We start from the raw sequence: 6,000 nt of genomic DNA on the forward strand, positions 1-6,000 counted from the left end.
ACAAAATGATTGTTTTCTGTTGTCTGAATAATTTTAACGACAGAATGAAAAAATTCTGTTGTCTGAACATAGGGATATACCATGGTAAATCAGTTTTCTGATGAATGTTTTGTTTCAGACAACAGATTTCTGTTGTGCATTACATTGAGATTGATATAGTTTTGGTTGCCTGGATTTTTTTTGTTTTGTTTGAAAGACACAATGCCCTCAGACAACAGAAATCTGTTGTGCATTAAACTAAGTTTGATTCAGTTTTGGTTGTTTGGGATTTTTTTTTTTGAAAGGTAGTGCTCCTTTTTTTGGCACAACGTGAAGACCTATTGGTCTAACACTTAAATGAAATTTTGGCCCGACAAATTTATGAAACTGAAACAAAACCTAACACTCAGCACAAAACATGGCTCTCTCAAACTATGAATGAGCTATTCTCTCTACTTCGTGGCACACAACAGATCTCCTCTACCCAAATTATCAAAATGAACTCCTCTATTTCAGTCCTAACCCAACATCAATCTCTCATTGATTAAGTGTTAATAGATTTAGGGTTTCTCCAAGATTGGGGATTTAGGGTGTTTTTCGATTAAGTGTTCTGCTCAAGATTGAGGATTTAGGGTTTTTTTTTTTTTTTGACTGCATTAGGGAAAGGCGACTACCTCGTCTAGTTCTCTTGGCGACGACCCAGTCCCGGCGACGACCTCATCACGTTCTCTCAACATCACACTATCAGTCAGTCAATCTAGATCTGTCTTTCTCTGGTGAGCTTGATTTGATTTACTTTTTTGTTTAAAGATTGCTTGATTCGAATTGGCATTGAATGGGTTTTGCATTGAATCAATTTTGATTATTGCTAGCATGGGTTTTGATTATCACTTAATCAGTTCTGATATATATTCGAATGGTTATATTGTGGCTTTGTTTAAAATCTTGTCCCATCTGTATATCAAACAAGAAGAAGCTTTGCTGTTCTGGAAATTGTCTCGTTCATTTGTTTTTGAAGGGAATATAAAGATGAAGACTATATATGTTGATGTGTCAGAGAGCAATTTCAAAAATTATGATAAGGAGAACTGGAATGCTGAGTTCTATTCTCTCTTGAATATTATGTTGAATTAATTTGTTGCTTCATTAGTACAGAACTATAATACATAATCATATGCAGTAGCCTAGGAACATGATGTGAAGTACTGGTTTATCATCTACGTTAATTACAACATTCTGTTTTCTTGTCTTCAATGGAAATCCCTCATGTGGTTGTTAGATTCTTAAGCTGAAAATTTGGCAATGTAAACTTTTTTAAATCAACGTTGTTTTTAAAGTGGAATACTTTTTTTTTTTTTTTTTAAAGATCACAAAGAATACTTGCTTGTTATTTACTTCCCAAAGTGGAATTCCCTAAACTCTGAACAAGTAGTCATGGAAAAATTTCTGCCCTTTTAACTTCCCCTTTAATATACCAATGGGAGAATCCAAACATTAGTTTTTCTCTTCAAAACCAAATTCGCAAGTGGTGCCCTGCCATGAGCAAAAATCTATGGTCATATAACATGAGATCATGATTTATATAACAAAAAGTGTGCATGTGAGTGAGACAACATGCCTCCTCTTGAGTGATTCTATAACATATGACTGCAATGTCTGTATATATATACATATATGTAAGAATCATGTGTACTGTATATTCATTTTCTTTGTCTTAATATCTAGAATTATCTTTCTGATCTTCTCTTTTTATCGGGCAAAGAGTGAGCTCAACGATCCTGAGAATGCTATAATTGGAGCTTTTGTAGGTACTTAGCTTTGGACTCTTCCATTTCATAGGAAATCAGTGATCATATTATTCCATTTCGATGTCTTTTTGGGGATGGTTGTGGCATCTTCTTTGACATGCATAATGCTAATCTAGTCCGTGCCTTTGGTTTCTCGTTTGAGTGCAACTGTTAAGGAGTGTGAATTTTGGCTTCAGAGAAAAAGTTTTCACACTAGTCCATACCTTATTACTTACAGAAAGGGAACAGATTAATGTTTCCAAACAAGATTAGGATATTTTGCTATATCCCTTAACTATGATCCATGCATGCCTATCAAGTATGCATCTATGCACTAAGATTCGGTCAGTAAAATATTTCTACATCAGATACCGATGTTAATAGTAGCTGGTATTATCCTTAAAGTAACAGCTTCATATTTTTAAAATAACCCTCCGTTCTCTACCTCTTCTCACATGCAGATCCATTAACCCATTCTCACCACACTAATTGCCCAAAAATTTTTGTTTTATGGTAATGAATGTTTCATACCCAAAATTGTTTTGAAAACACCAGACTTGTTTATTTCACTTTTATCCCTTGCTTTTGCTTTTGCTTTAGCTACATGATATTGCAGAAAGTCAGTCTCGGTTGGCTTCTTAATTATTAGAAACATTCAAATCATGCACATGATGGTCAAATCCCATTCTTTTAATGCAACACTGACCTTGGTTTGTGTTTGCATGATTAGAATTTTAATTTGTAATTTGAGGATTTGGGCAATTGAACTATTAAAATTTGCAAGAAATTTAGTAGGAATATGTTGGATAAAGTTGTTTAACTTTACATTATATATATAGCTACGTTGACTGAATGGTGAAACTAATGATTCTTTGGTGGAAAGAAGAGGGAATATAAGGACCTTAGATGGAGCCAGGGATAAAGAGGTGGATTATTTAATGATTCTTGTGTATTAGCTAGTATTGATGGAATCTCAGGATGTTCTTTTCAAGAATTTTTGTGTGATTGAATTATTTAATTCCTTTTTGAATTTTCTTAATCATTTCTGATAATGCTTAGTCTTGTTTGCAACTGTAGGTTATGATAATTAGTCCACGGAACAAGTTTTCCTCTGCTTTGTAGTGTATTTTTTCCTATCAATGATATTATATTCCTACAAACAAAACAAAATTGTAGCTGTAGTCAGCTGTAAATCAAACTTTGGGTTACAATTGACATTCCTTTTTCTGACTATTGTTTGGCAACATTTTTCTTCTTGAATTTCTCATTTCTGAGTAATCTTTCACAACTGCATGTAGGTTGGTGATCCTCTTGAAAAGGCTGCACATAAAGGAATAGATTGGAGCTTTAATTGATGAGAAGGCCATGCCAAAAAGGTAAGTTGATCTCCTTTTGATATTTAATATCTCTAATCTATACCTGAAGTTCTGAATCTATTGTATATAAGGCACAGAAAGTTTCAGATACTTTCAAAGACTAATCTTGTTCTTGTTTGAATGTTAATTAATTTGCTATATTTTCTCCTGTTTTAGCCAGATAAATGCTGGGGAGGAATTTGCTTGCTAGGGTGACTTGAAAGGAATGCAGCTCTGATCTTTTCTTGGCATCATACTCTGTTTGGTACCAAAAGCTTCTATCACCTCTTCAGGTAACCCAAGCAAGTTTTAAAAAGCTCTCTGATGTGTAAAGATAATTTTAAAATTAAGTTTGAAGATTAATTAAACTTGATTCTCTTAGAGGTGTGCTTAAAGTTTCATAACTGTTTTACTTCAGTTTTGACTGTTTTTGACAAGTGGTTTTGAATATTATAAAGAGTATGATATCACTTATCTGTTATAAAGAGTATAATTCATACTAAATTACGAAGCATGTACATATTTGTGTGAACTAGTTTAAGTATATATCATGATCCTAGCTACGTAAAATATTAGAATTCTAATTGTTTTATGTGTTTGTATATATAAGATGCACAAAACATGGATGAAAGAAGATAGAAGATCACTAAAGTTTCATATAGGACTTGAGGAATTTATTAGATTGTTCTTTCATCATCCCCTTTATTTCTCCAGTTCTTTATTAAGTAAATAGCTATTTTTCTATATTCTAATAGATATGCAGGTTGTTTGATCATTGGCATGTATTATAGAACCAGTACAATACTGCTGTCCAACTTTGGCTAGACAACATATGTATATTTGCTTTCACGCACACCATATATAATATGTACAGTCCGAATCGAAATACTTTGCTACATGTCTAATAAAAGAGGCACAGAGAAAAGCTAGCTTGCCCTTATATTATAATAATTAAGTTGGTACAAGTTCTTTCTGACATTACCAATTTATCATGCAAATATTTAAAGCTTTCAGCCCAAATTATTGATCATCGGATATATGTTAACATGTTCTCGTATGCAGGTGTATTTGATACTTGACAAATTCAGTCTTGCTAGAGAGCTTCAAGAAACAAAAAAGAAGGTGAGATTATTTGATCTACCCTACAATCTTTCCTCATTTATCTTTCCTCATAAATTGACTTTGTCTAAAATGAATTCAGAAATTATGAGAGCATGTACTGTTTTTAATTTGCTTTGTCTAAAATGGTCTTCTTTGCTAACAAAGAATATTAATAATCTTGATAGATCTAGGAAATGTATAATCCCAGGAAAGTATGCAACTGAAAAATATATGGTATGCAAAATGTGTTAAAGTTCCTAACAGATCTGTATTTTCCTCTTAGTTTAAGTATATATCATGATCTTAGGTAGATAAAATGTTAGAATTCTAATTGTTTTATATGTTCGTGTATATAAGATGGATAAATCATGGATGAAAGAAGATAGAAGATCACTAAAGTTTTAGATAGGACTTGAAGAATTTCTTAAGTTTCCATGTGTTAAAGTTTCAAGATAGTTGTTGTTTAGTAAACTCTCATGAAATACTTCGTGTTAATTTCTGCCCAGATATATTCACCAGGATTGGATTCAGCTCCACTTAGATGGGTCAATTTTGCTAATGGATTGCTACTTTTCCTATACCAGGTTTGCTTAAATCATGTTCAATTTATGTGTTTGCTATGTGCCTCTTGTATTAATCAACATAACATTTTGTCATTGGGATTTCTCCATTTTGTTATTGCCTGCTCATTGGATAATTATCATGTAGCTGAAGACTACATAATGAAGGTTCGATGTTGGACAAGGAGTTCAGAAGTTCAAAGCGGGCGATAATTAATGTTGTAGCATTTCACCATGTGAGAAGAGCCTCTGCTTCAGAATTGGAATGAACAGTAGTAGTAAGAGAAAATGCTAACAACTGAAGCTGCTTTGTGTTAACTACTTGTTTCTATGTACTTATTATGTCAAGATAATGTACTGATGACTTGTACATATGGAGTTGTTAATATAATATATAACTGATTCTTTGCCTATAGTACTTGTGTCTGTATCTTATTATGTCAAGATTGGAGGTGTTAGTTGACAGGCATGAGAACAAAAACAAGCTGAAATCCGAATCAACATCAAACAACAAAATTCAAGCAAATGTCTGTTGTCTGAAAGCACCATAAACCACAGATGATGTAGGCAAACTATAGTCCTTATGCTAATCAGACAACAGAAAGACCTAAGAAGGTTCACGCTGCTACATATTCAAACGACATATTTCTGTCATTTTAGTAAAAAAGAAACAACAGAACTTTATGAGTATATGTTGTTCATGGTTGAGTCACACAACAGAAAGACCCAAGAAAGTTCACGCCTCTACATATTCAAATGACATATTTCTGTCATTTTAGTCAAAAAGAAACAACAGAACTTTATAAATATATGTTGTTCATAATTGACTCACACAACAGAAAGACCCAAGAAAGCTCACACCTCTACATATTCAAACGACATATTTATGTCATTTTAGTCAAAAACAAACAACATAACATAACAAATATATGTTGTCTACAATTGATTCACACAACAGAAAAAATCCAAGATACTTCAAATCTCTATATATTCACACAACAGATTTCTGTCGTCTTAATGAAATACATACGATAGAGTTTTATGAAAAGATGTTGTGCATAAACCTTTATAACAACATATAACTGTCGTCTTATTACATCTGCAACCACAGAAATTCATAATTCGGCATATCTCGACATAATCAGACAACAGATTATTGGCCGGCCTATGTTGTTTGAGTGAAATATAGATCACGGGTAATATCTGTCGTCTGAAGGC

The 6,000-nt window shown here is 32.9% G+C and overlaps 1 long non-coding RNA gene across 3 annotated transcripts; it reads left to right on the forward strand.

Annotated features, from left to right (window-relative positions):
- The first annotated feature begins 355 nt into the window (after positions 1-355).
- LOC112166089 lies at positions 356-5,197 on the forward strand. 3 transcript variants are annotated; one of them, XR_005810905.1, is made up of 7 exons: positions 356-755; positions 1,742-1,787; positions 3,065-3,142; positions 3,299-3,414; positions 4,184-4,243; positions 4,729-4,806; positions 4,931-5,197. It is a non-coding gene; the product is annotated as an uncharacterized LOC112166089 (long non-coding RNA). The 3 variants fall into 3 exon arrangements; XR_002923116.2 differs by lacking the exon at positions 1,742-1,787; XR_005810904.1 differs by lacking the exon at positions 1,742-1,787 and having other exon boundaries at positions 3,303-3,414.
- The last annotated feature ends 803 nt before the right edge of the window (positions 5,198-6,000 follow it).

The sequence above is a fragment of the Rosa chinensis genome, chromosome 5, assembly GCF_002994745.2.
Source record: "Rosa chinensis cultivar Old Blush chromosome 5, RchiOBHm-V2, whole genome shotgun sequence".
Lineage (NCBI taxonomy): Eukaryota > Viridiplantae > Streptophyta > Magnoliopsida > Rosales > Rosaceae > Rosa > Rosa chinensis.